Source organism: Choloepus didactylus, chromosome 15, assembly GCF_015220235.1.
Source record: "Choloepus didactylus isolate mChoDid1 chromosome 15, mChoDid1.pri, whole genome shotgun sequence".
In the NCBI taxonomy this organism is placed as follows: Eukaryota; Metazoa; Chordata; class Mammalia; order Pilosa; family Megalonychidae; genus Choloepus; species Choloepus didactylus.
The window spans coordinates 4,149,865-4,163,102 of record NC_051321.1 but is presented as its reverse complement, the minus strand read 5'-3'; positions in this window follow the sequence as shown (position 1 = coordinate 4,163,102).

Genomic DNA, 13,238 nt, shown 5'->3' with positions numbered 1-13,238 from the left:
AAGGCACCAGGCGTATTGGACCAGGTCTTTTTATACAGATAACCTCTATGCTATCTAAATTATGTCTACGTTAATCAGCAGAGAAGGAAAACACATGAAAGAAAACTATAGAACCATCTTAATTATGAAGGTACAATACATGTAAAAGTGAATAAGGTGTTAGGAATTTAAATCCAGCTATGTATTAAAGGAATAACAGTTATGACCAGTGGGTTTATTCCAAGAGTGCTTGGGTGCTACTGCATTATGAAATAAATTCATGCAATATAATGCATAAAGAGAGCAAAAGGGCTAATTATATGATCATTGCATAGAAACTGAAAGATTATTTGACTTACAAATAAATCCACACACACTCTTTCACAGTGTTGGGGATTGAATCACGTCCCCCACAAAAGGATGCTCGAGTCCCAACCGCTGGTCCCGTGAGTGTGTACCCACTTGTAAATGGGGCCTCTGCAGATGTTACTTGTTAACTGTGCCCAAGCTGAAGGGTGTGGGCCCCAATCCAATAAGGCTGAAGTGCTTACACGCAAGGGAAATGGGATACAGAGTAGAAGCCATGGGGAGCAGCCAGAAGCTGGAAGTCAGCATTCCCAAAAGAGAAAGAAGAAGTAAGCTCCATGTGACAGTAGAATCAATGGCCAAGGATCACCAGCAGCCAGCCCCAGAACTCCACTTTCCTGGGAGTAAACACTGGCTTGATGACCCCGCCATGTGCACTGCCGTGTGACCGAAAGGCCAAGGAGCTCCAAAGACTGTCAGCCTTTTAAATGATACCAACCCTGGGGGAAGAAAGTCTTCTAGCCGCTGGAACTGAGAGCCAATAAATTCCTGTTCTTAAGACAACCCATTGCCTGGTATTTGTTTTAGCAGCCGGGAAACTAAAACACACGGAAACAAAAAACAAACAAACAGAAACCTCTTGAAAAACTAGAAATAAAAAGAAGTGTCTTTAATTTTATAGCAACACCAAAAACCTTCAGGAATCATTATCTCTAAGAGAGAAATATTATCTATGTTTTTATTAAAGCTAAAGAAAAGACAAGGAGGCCCACTGTTGCTGTTTCCATTTGACGTGTACCAGAATCCTAGCCAATGCTTTATAAAAGACAAGAAAGAGAAATAACAGCTATAAACATATTAAAGAAATTTTTAAAAACTCAGTAAGGATGCATGATGGAAAAATCAAAACCTCTATCAATAGGGCAAAGCTTCTGATTCTTGGTTCCCTAAAAGTCAGTATTTATTTAACCAGTTCTTTGGCTGCTTCTAAATTTTTACTGCATAAACAATGCTTCAATTACTATCCTCATAGATTCATATTTGTAAATAACCTCAGCTATGTCTTGACCATAACTTCCTAGAAGTAGAATTACTGGGTGAAGGTATACACATGTTGCAAAATGACAAAAAAAAAAAAAAAAAAAAAAGAGGCAAAAAAGAGGCACAAGTTGTAGTTATATAAACAAGCTTTGAGCTGGCCTGTTCCACTCTATGTAACTTTGGGATAATGCATTAAATTTGTAGGTTAATTTGAGGAGAATTGTTATCAATTTTATATTGAGTCTTTAAATCTATAGTTATAGTGTCTCTTTATGTGTTCAAACCTTATTATTAATATTCCTCAGCAAAATTTTGTAGTTTTCTTCTTTTGGTTCTACATCATTCTTCCTAATATTTTTCCTAGATACTATTTATTCTGTGTTGCTGTTGTGAATAGGAACTCCTTTTCTGCTAATTATTCTAAGTGATTACAGCTATATAAGATTACTATTGATTTGTATATGTTTGTTTACAATCAAAACACTTTTATTTTATATTTCCTTGGGTGGGCAATATTAAAACTAAAATATATTTTTAGCACAAAGAAAAAGCAAATATGTATTTATTAAAATGAAGTAACAAAGGTGAATTTAGAGAATATGATTTTAATGATCAATTTCTAAATCAAAAGGTCTTTTTTTATTTTACAGTTTGTATTCATAACCTTCAGATAATTTACTACTGATTTAATCAGTAATGAGATTAACAGAGAATTACATGAGGATTTGATCCACTGCACTGAAATATCTTTGAAAAAGACACAATTCTTTGTAATAACACATGCCTCTTTGAGTGAGATCTTGTAAATGGCCCCTTTGGAGATGTTCTGAGAAATTGTATCTGTTTGTAATCTGGTGTTGGACTATGAACAAAAGTTTGCATATTAGAAAAAGAAATCCTTTGGAAAATTCCCTCTGCATCGTTTCAATTATAAAAGTCCTGAGACTCAAATAATGAAGACTCACCACAGGAACCACCATCATCTATACCATCTGCTTACACAGAAAAGACCCAGAGAAGCTGCAGGTACCTCTGTCTGTCTGGTGTAGACAGCTGTCTGTCCTGGAAACACTCTGGGGCATGTGGAAGTCACCTGCCCCGTGGGCTTGTCGCCTTGGAGAACAGGCAGCCTGAGAAGGGCCTCTTCTTCCAGAGAAGCAGCTAATTCTGGAGTGAACGGAGGAGACAAATTTAAGGTGCAACCAGGAGTCAAGAGCAGAGGACGGGAGGGGGAAAGCAGGGTGCTGTGTCTGCACTGCCATGGGAAGGGCCAGGCAGAAATAAGCCAGGTCCTTTGGTTTGCATGTGTTCAGCACCTACAATATCAGTTGTCACAAGACCTCCTTCCAGGGTTCAGCTTGAATCCAGAAGCAGCTCAGACCATCCCTGCCGGGTTCCATACCTCCTTCTATATTCAGAACCCCTGGTACCGAACCCTCACTGGCCATGTGGTGCAAAGCAAGCCAGTGTCCTTGACTATGAAATGAAAAGTTTACACCAACTGAGCTGCCTTAGTTCATTCCAGCCCTGAATCTCCAGATGTCTCTGAAATCCGTAATGGATGTTCATGTGTCCAAATTCATTCACTTGACAATAACATATAAAATGCAAACCATCACCAAAGCACTCTGAAAGCCAGTGGATAGAAAGGTAGCCAGACATGTGGAGTGATTGCAAATGAACACAAGTTTCTCTTGGGGGTGATGGAAAAGTTCTAAAATTAGATGATGGTGATAGCTGCACAACTGCATAAAGACACTAACAAGCAATTCACCTAAAGCAGGTGAATTTTATGGCTTATAAATTATATCTCAATAAAATTGTTTAAAAAAAAGAATAAACAGAACAGAGCCAGGCCTTGGCCTGCGATGTCACGGAAGGGTCAACAAGAAAGTCAACAAGTTGGGTGCAATGGTGAAGGATATACACTGGGCGTGGCCATGAACCTGCAGTAACCTTAGAATTAGGAATGGAGCCCCAGAATTGGCAATGACTTGGCATCTCTCAAACATTTCTTTGCCGTAAGCCAGACTCTCTCTCTCTAAGTCAAGGCCCACCCGGACACTGGCTGGTAAAATAAAAGCTGACTTCTGTCCGGGGAGCTCCATCCAGCCTGGCAGACATCCAACAACACATCCAAGCAAGAGGCAGTTTCTTTCCTCTGCTTCTCGTTCACATCCCCTAGGAAAACACCGCCAGGAAGGTCAGCCTCTGTGGGTAAAAGTGCATAAGAATCCTAAGATGCTACTAATTACTGTGTTTGCAATTATTTCAAATTTTGATTTTCATAATAACTTTTCATGGTTCTGTTGACCAGGGGGAAATTTTATTCCCAGATGTGCCCATATCAAATTTGCTATTATCTTCCAGGAAAAAAAATAAATGAAAAAGCTTTTAAAAAGAAATAAAGTTTACTCATTGGAAATTAGAAATAAATATTTATTGTAAGATCCCTGTCTAGATTAAAACCTTCTATTTAACACCAGTTGAAAGTGTAAATTATTCACATGTTTACATTTCAGTGACTTCTGTTCTCTAATGATTCCATTTTCTAGAATGTATTAGTGGTAAGATAATGAAATGCCTCATCAGCTTGGAGTATTAAGCAAACGATGAACTTCAACTTTTTCAACAGTGAATAAAAAAGAGAGTGGTCCCCAACAATTTGCTTTGCCAATTTAATACAATGTTCAGCTAACCTCCCAGAACATAGCAATAAAGACAGAGCTGCCAGCAGGCGACGGGAGTGTGTTCCAGCCTCCCATCCACATGTAATGGGATCGCGATGACAAATATACTGCCTGCACACAAATCATGATTTTTGGCAAGATCCATCTTTGCTAGAAGGGAGAAGGATTGGAAAAAAGGAGAGCACAGAGCTCTCTGTTTCTCCAGCCAGCACAGATGAGCTCTTGCTACTTGAATGACATTAAATAATTACTTGTTTTGTTCTTCTCTCCTAGTTTATTACTTAATGTTAGGAAATTGTATTAATAACAATAATCTCTTGTCTGTTTATAGTGCTCTAAGTTTATGTAACACTTGCACATATGTTATTGCATTCAAATGAGGGACTCGTTCTAGAATACCGGGGGAAACCTATATATGTCTAGAGATAAATTAACTTGTGCATTGAGATTTGAGAATTTTATAAACAAATCTGTTTTCCAAAAATTTCCATAAAATTGTTTGTTAATTTCTTCTGTTGTCCGTATAGTTAAGCACTCATGCCTTATAATAAGCATGCATGAGTGCTTATTTTAATTAATAAATCTCTATTTCCTTGGAAATGACAATGAGATTTTTTTAAGTTTTGCCAAGCATAACTGCTGACTGTTAACAAGTCAGAGAGATGCTTTCTTTAGAATTATTATAGGCTTTGTGGTTGACGAGTTGACATTGTCTCTATCTTCAAGATATTTACAATCTATTAGCAAAAATACACGTTTATTAATTGAAAACTGACAAATCAGGGCAGTGAGCCGAATCACCGAGTGAATGAGAGAGGACATGCTGTACCTGTGCCTCGACGGGGCGGCCTTGTCAGGGCGAGTGGAAGACGTCCTCGCCGTGGGCCGTCCCCACAAAACGGGTGGGGGGTGCCCTCCTTCCAGGTGGGAGCAGGGACTGCAGGAGGGAGACCTCGGGGGCAGGGGGAGGCGGCCCCAGGCATCAGGAGGTAACAGCCCCGCCTCGCCCAGGTGGACCACGCGTTTGAGGAAAAGGAGTGGTGTAGGATACGGGTGCAGGTAGGTAGACGGGCCGGTTACGATGGGCCGTGAATCACAGGCTACGGTCTCCTTTTGATCCCGCAGTTGGCCAGGAGTCCAGAAAATAGGAAATCTAACCATTTTAAGCAACTCCTAACACTATCAGTCTGAGAATGACACGTGAGATGAATTCAATGAGGAAGGACCTTGGGTGGGGGAGACCAGCTGGGACGATCTTCTGATAATTTCAGCACGAGGTGACTGAGGCCTAAATTCGGGTGACGGCACTTATGGGAATGGAAAGGGGGGAAAGATGCCAGCACTGCCACCCCGAAGGCTATGACAGGGCTAAGCAGCCCACAGAGTCCCTGAGGCAAGTGGGGGGGAAGGAGGAAAAGTTGACCAAAGATGCCAACCGTGGCGGCCAGGAAAATGTTTGTGCCGCTGGCGGGAACGGGCAGGCGGGCTGGAGCGGAAGGAGTCGAGGAGTTTGGTGTTCAGCGTGTGGGCTGTGAAGTGACAGTCGGACACCCTGGAGGAATGTCAGCAGCGGCTGTGCACACAGAGCAGAGTTCAAGGGAAGTGGGGATGCGAGACATGGCATCCAAGTCACCCGGACAGAAGTGACCGCCGGAACCCCGAGAGCAAAGGAGATCTCTTACAGGGACGGTGCCAGGAAGAAACGCAAGGGGGATCCCAGTGGGAACAACAAAGGAGAACCCCCAAGGAAGGTGGACAAGTGGCTGGAAAGGTGGGACGAGAACCCCAAGGGCCTAGGTTTCCCTGAACCAGAAGAGAAAAATGTTTCCTGAAGTCATATTTAGCAAATTACCTCTAGAGTATTGTGTGTATCCCCTTTAATCTACTTAGAAGTGCAGGTGTTGATTTCAATTTTTAGCCCCAAAATGGACATTTCAACCCTTTAAATCAAATGTGACATAAAGCGTGGGATAAAAATTTACCAGATTAAGATATTCTGCTGCCATTTCCTCGGTTGTTAACATGCAGCTTTTTATCTAATAGGATATGCAAGTGATTCAGTGTCTTCCCTTTGACCTCCCATGAAATGAAGTTGGCCAAACGCACTCTATCTTAGAACATCTTTTTAATATGCAGCAGATTCTTTCAACTTGAAAAGAAAACTCGCTTTTTTAAGTAGAGCCTTCTGTGAACACTGGAGCTACAGAGGGTGGTCCAAACAGTTAGTGGGAAGCCCCCAGGAGCCCTATGTCCAGTTCCAACTGCCGAGCCCCTGGGACACCCGGTGCTCAGCCGAGGCCCCGTCTGGGGTCTGCCTCCCGGGCTCTCCAGTTGCCATCTGGTCACGTCCACTTGGGTCCTGAGCTCGTCCTTATCACACCAGCTTGCCTTGTTCATGAACCCTTCTGGTTCTGCAGAATCAACAGGAGACCTCCCCCCAGGACTGGCCATGGCATGTCTCCTGCCATGCAAGCCACACCTGCCTTTCAGCATTGGCCCACTCTGCTCCCCGTCCCACTCGCCCCCACCCAGCCCCCACCAGCCTCAAGGAATTGCCTCCAGCCAGGAAGACGCAGGCAGTGCTGAGTCCAGATGATTTACTATTTATCCATATGCTCTCTTTAAAGCTCACTCAAGGTCATCATCTCTGGGGGTCTCTCTAGGGACCCCATGCTCTCCCCAGGTGCCTTACCAGCCACTTTGCTTCAGAGCAGCCTGGGCATGCTGTTTGGAAAGCCTTGGCCGGGCCTCCAGCTCTCTCGACCTTCCTGAGCTACCTCTGAGCTCACTGTCTGTAGCACACTCGTTGGCTCTTTGTGATACTTTGCTGTTTTTGTAGCTGCCTCACGTATTTGCAGCATCTCCCCAAGGGGTGTATGAGGATCTGTTTGCAAAGACAGTGTCTTATGCTTTGCATCGTGGAAACAAAAAATGTCAGAGCTGGGAGGAGCATTCCTGCTGATTTTTTTGCAGTAAGCCCATTTTATAGAAGAGGATCCAGAAGCAAAGCTAGAACATTCCTGGACCAAAGACTAAGGGTTACTCAGTAGCAGCAAGGGGTCCAACCCCTACTGCAAGGCTCTTTCCCCTTGCGTTGTTCTACCTCTTGTTTGGAGTGGCCAGCGTGTGTTATTTGAATATCGTTGCAAGGCAAGTTGGAAATTTTCATGAGGAATTCAATAAGCCAGAGTCCCTTGGTAATATCTAATTTGCAGTGAAGGAATTAGTTGTTTTTGGACAAGAACAATCTCAAAGAATGTAGCAGGATCCCCATGGGGAATAGGCCTTCCATTTCCTCACACAGACCCCTAAAATTAATATTGGGGTCACCCACGATGATTGGCTTGGGAAAAGGACACGGGATCCTTTTCCATGGACTGTCTCCCTGGACCCACCAACACCATGGCCTGCTCGTCCTTTCCAGACTGAATTCTGCCTTCCTGCTTCTCTCTGGACAGAAACCTTCCCCTGCCTGTGTCCCCTCTGCTCAGGTGGCCCTACATCCTGACCCACCCAGGGGCGCGGTGGTGCTTACCTGTTACTCCAGTGCGATGGTAAATAGAGCCTTTCACTCCCCAAAATGCCTTGTTTGGATACAAAACTGTAAGGTCACACAACCAAGAGTTCAGTGCAGATCAGACTACTCAATCAAGAAACTCATAGTGGATTTTTTTTTTCTTCTTTTGGCCAGATTAGCATTTCTCCCCCTTTGCAACTTCTCTTAGGAAGCCCAATGTTTGGGGAGGGATGGCTCGTCACAACACCCACCCCAGCTACATGCGTGATCACATAACTGGAGGGGCCTGTCATTTAAGCCAGTAAATGCCCTTTTCAATTAAGCCAGGTTGTGTGGCCAATAAAAGAGATTCCTAACCAACAGAAAATGCCTTTGGTCCCTGTCAGCTCTTATTCTCCGCTGTATTTTGCACTTACACAGTGATTTGCAGTTTAGTGCTGTTACTTCTGCTAGGATTCCATTTATACTCTGAATTTGAAGTTTTGTTCTTAACTGCTGATACTTCGTTTCACATTGCTTCCCATGCTTTGTCCTGGTCCTTCTCCAGCAAAAACATAATTTCCTTAACAACTGGATTGATTCATTCATTCAGCATGTGTTATGTTCAAACTGAACTCTTTGTAGATATTGGCAGTCAAATAATAAATGAGATGGACAAGGTCTGTTTCCTCATCTAATCTAAGTCCAGGTGGGAAATTTGAAATAATTAATAAATTATAAATTTGATAAGCACTATAAGGAAGCACACAAAAAATTGCATACAAGGAAGCCTTGGTGGGGAAAGGGCTCCTAAGGGTCTGCGATTTAAACAGTGTATAGAAATCATCCGGGAAAAGAGGGGTGTAGAAGCTGTTGAAGAAACCATGCAGAAGCCACGAGTAAGGAAAAGGTGGAGGGACTTTTGGGAATTTGGAAGAAGAGAGGAAAAAATACTCAGTGTGGCCCTATAGGTCTTACCCTAATTGCAGAAGGGTTTTAGGCAGACGGTGATATAATCTGAAAGGTCTCTCTGGCTGCTGGGAAGAGGATGGATGAGGTGGGGCAGGGGTGGATGTAGACCAGACGTTTAGGTCCCAGCAGATGCCCAAGGGGGATGTGCTGGCCGCCGGGACTGGCCCGACAGCGGTCGGGATGACAAAATACAGAGATGAAAGCAAAGCAGCCTCTCAGCAGCCTCGCCTCCTGCGTGGATGCAAGGAGAGGCTGCAGGAGGCGGACGGCCAACTCCTGCATGGACAGTGAAGCCCCGAGATGAGGAACTCAGGAGGAAATGAGTCGGCAGGGAAGGCCCTGAGCTCTGTTTTGACGCCGTCAGTTTAGGGTCCCCGGGAGGCGTCCATAGGACAGGGACGATGAGCTGCTGACCCCGTCTGCATCCTGGACGTGGGGTGTGAACTGGGAGTCCCGGGCTTGTGGGCGCAATGGAAGCCCCAGGCTCGGAGGAGGTCGCTTGGAGGCGTGTGTAGAAGAGAAGTGCAGAACCAGGCCTGGCGGGAGGAGCGGGGAAGTGTGTGCTGAGGGAGCCCCATGCAGACCTCACCAAGAGCAAGTCGGTGGGCAGGTGGGTAGCTCCAAACACAGGCTGCAGAGGGGACAGAAAGGCCCTGCTGGAAGAGGGGTGGGGACCAGGGAGGGTGACTCTGCTTCGTTTTAATGAGTGGAAGTGGGGGGCAGTCTTTCAAGTGGGGGGAAATAGAGACAGTTTCGGCTTGACAGGAAAGATCCAGTAGAGAGGAGGGAGTGGGGAGAGGAGAGAAAAGGGGGATCATCGTGAGATTCTTCTGAGGAAGTGGGAAGGATGGGATCCAGAGCATGGGAAGAAGCTTCTCCGTGTCTGGGAGGGAAGGGCCCATCCAAGCCCTTCCCTGGGATTGCGGGAGCCGTCGGCGGTAGTAAAGGGCCGGAAGCAGCGATGTTTGTAGACATGGGGCTCGCCCACCGGGGATGGCCGGTGGCTGCTGCTTAAATGCTGGTGCCATCGATTACGGTACCCGTCATGCAGCGCTCCAGTCTGTGGGGAGAGGGGGTGCCCTTTCTTTTACAAGCTGCCATCTTAAACATCATCTGACCCTCCTCTGTAAAGGACAGGGGGCCGAGGGGAGATATTTAAACTACCAAGTGCAGGTTGTTTTCTCCACCATCTATTGGCTCTTTAACCCTTCGTGTACTTCATTGCTTCACAGTGACTCACCTCATAAAAGACCTACTGATGCCCTTACAATCGATGGACGTGGATATTATATGGAGAAGGACTCTTAGAGGGTAGTTTTCCCTTGTTCTCAAACCTTGTGGCTACTTTGTGAATATTTAGAATAATTTTGCCACTGACCAAGGCTGTTGTTAATACTACTACATCACTATCTGCACAACACTTTGTAAGAAGCTTTTAAATACATTGTATTTGATATGTAAATGTCAAGAAAACGTAAACATCCTAAGCTTCTAGCCCCACGGCCCCCGCTTGCCTGCTCCAGGGGTTCAGGGCGTTTAAGGATAAAGGCAGAGAATTAAAAATAAGCAGTCGCTGGTTTCTCCACACTTTGAAAACTTATTTTTTGCCCACCCATTTCATTCCAATGTGATCTATATTCATAACCACACTTAAATAAATAAATAAAACGCAGTGATTATGAGACTGGGTATACCAGATAAACACGGGGGAAATTTTGTTACCAAAGGGACTATCAGTCAGAGCAGTTGGGCCATCAGATCACAGCTCTGGGGAGGGCACGAGGGATTTTAACTTTGCGGCAAGCATATGTGGATGCAAAACAGTGCCTCGCTTCCAAGGATTTGTCACTGGCATTGTAGTAAAACTAAACAAAAGCTTTTTGCTGCTTTTTTTTTTTTTTTTCTTTTCGGGCTACAGTTTAGAAACTATTTATACAACATTCCCCTAGATCCAAATGCAGTTTGGATATTTAATGCTAATCTGTATCACAGTATAAATAGAATTTCAAGCAGCCAACTCAATGCATAAAAATGTATATACAGTATACTCATATGTTTGTATAAAACTTACAAAAAATGAACAAACTTGTTCTGGGAAAAGAACCGTTACAGTTTTCAGTGTGTTTTTTAATGTTTCCGAGCAACATTCATCCTTTTGACCCTGGCTATTCAGTTGTGCTGCAAAATAGCTGGAACTACCTTCACAAGTTATTTTAAATTTGCCACAACGATGTTTTGTTTGTATATAAGCTCATTGATTTGAACTGCTTTATTCAAGTGATAGGAGTTAGCATAAAATCAATTAAAGGCAGCCCCCAAACTGAGAGTTTTCTATGGGATGTATGATTTTTCATTAAAAGGAGAAAGTGACTTTGTAAAAAGTAAAATAAACTCTTGAGTGATGTAAAGAAGAACTCATTTGACTGAACATCACCTTGTCACATCATCCTTTCTCTCCTGTCCCTGGAAGTAAACACATTTACCGTGCACAACCAAACCAACCCTTTACTCCCAGGCACATGTATTCGCTTTTTAATTTAGAAGAATCTTGAAAAACATGAAGCAGCAGGATTTTGGCATGCTCTTCAGAATGCACATAAATAAATCTTTTTCAGCAAATCTCCAAGGGTTTTAGGCAAAACTTTATAAATGCCAGAGCAGAAAGCTAAAAACAATTTTGGGTTTGTTTTCTGAGCCAAAAGAGTGGACTTCATGTCCAAACTACAATTTAAAGTATTATTTTTTGTATTAAAGAATTTAGTAATGTGCACTTCCAACTCAAGAATTTGTCGCCAAGTTTCCCAGGCATATACCACTTCTCCAAGTTTTTAACTCTTAACAGAGCAGGTCAAATGGATGGAGCTTTAACAAATATCCACGTCTCTGTGGGACAGTCTGACTTCAGCAGTGGATCATGTGTCTAGAGTCCACTCAGATTTTCATGGAAATGATTCAAAACCACAAAAGACAACAGCCATGGACACATTTTTTTCTTTTCCCAAAATTCCTATGACTTGTTTCTTTCCATTAACAGGAATGAACATGATCATGTAGAAGATGTGGTCAATAAATATTTGTTGAACAAAGGAATATAAAATCCAGAGATGTCAAGTTGGGATTGCCTTTATATATAGTCTTTTCCATGCATCTAAAAAGCACATACTTGCAAAAAAATTTAATGTGGAAAGAATAAAAGTGGAATAAGAAATTTTGAGTATCCCTCCTACCCCTAAGAAGAATTTTTCTTCCTCTGTTCTCCACGGTTTACCTGAGCCTCCCTTCTGGTTCTCTCTGACCAGTGTCACCATCCCTCTTATGGAGTAAGATCCTTCTGCACAGAAGGAACATTTTTTGTTGGATTCATCTTCTCGTCCTCCATTGCCAAGTACAAAGTACCAAGTACAATGGTTATATCTAAAAGGCACTCAGCAACTGTCTACAGAGGAAATAATCCATTGTTCTAATTTTCCACGTGTGTTGGCCAACACTCTAGATAGAAAGGCACAAACATGTCCAACAAATGCATTTAAATGCCTCCCTTCAGTTCTTCTGGAAGAATAGAGGCCTTCATATGACGACTTTAAAATAATTGGTGCTATTGTTAGACTCTTGAAAGATTTGCATAATGTATTTATGCAACATCCACCTTCTTTGTCCACTCAAGTCTTCATTAGAACATCTGATTTTCTGCCGTGAGCCTCCCCCTGGCTGGATGGAGGCCACTTTGAAACCTGGAAGCAACACCTAATGTTCTCTAATTACCTATTTTTTCCCTCAAATAGAAACAGATTTGAGAAAATTTGGCAATGACTCATCTTGTATATCACTCTGATAATTCATTTTAGCCCAACTTCATCAGTTCTATTTAACTTAGATCAAAGAAAGTTTTAATGATTTAAGGAGAAACACATCACACAACAAAGCTGGCTGTTACAGTTCAAATTCTTTGTTGTTGCAAGGAGCATTCCCACAACATATAGGGCCCTGCACCGTCTGCCCCATACTGCCACCCCAGCTCGTCTTTCTGCACGTCCCTCCTGCTCTCTGCACCCCAACACCGCCCAGCATGCAGTCCCATCCTTCAGTGTACCATGCTCGCTCCTGCCACAGACCATTTCCTTCCACTGCCTTCTTTGCCTGGCTGCCCCAGCTACCTACCCTCCTTGCCTGATTTGACTTACTGTGATTTTAGATCTCCAGTCAAGGCTCTGACAAAAAAAGTCCCTTATAACTACTCAAGATCAAGTTCCTTTGTTACACATTCCTGTAGAATCAATTGTTTGTTGATCTTGTTTTTTTAGCTTATAATCCTGCATCTAGTGCTGTCATTGTTTGACCAATATCTGTCAACCCCAACAGTCACATGTCTTCACAGAAGCAGGCAGTTTGTCTGGATTTTGCCCCTCATTTTAGCCTCAGAGCTTAGCATGGGTTTGGAACAGAGGAGACACTCAAATGTTTATTGAATAAGTCTGTGATGAAAGAATAAGTGAATGGGCAATCAATATACCTCAGAACCTACTATGACCTCTAGTAATCTTACTTTATCACTTATCACAATAAATTACTTATTTTCTCTTCTCTCTCCAAGATACTGACATTTTTTTCCTCTGGTCTCCCCCTCCCCTGATGAACTTACCATATGCTTCATGGAAGATACAGGACCCACTTCTTTAAAAGGCTAAAATTAAAAATACTGAGCATATTAAGTGTTGGTAAGGATGCGGAACAACTGAAACTCTCATACACTGCAG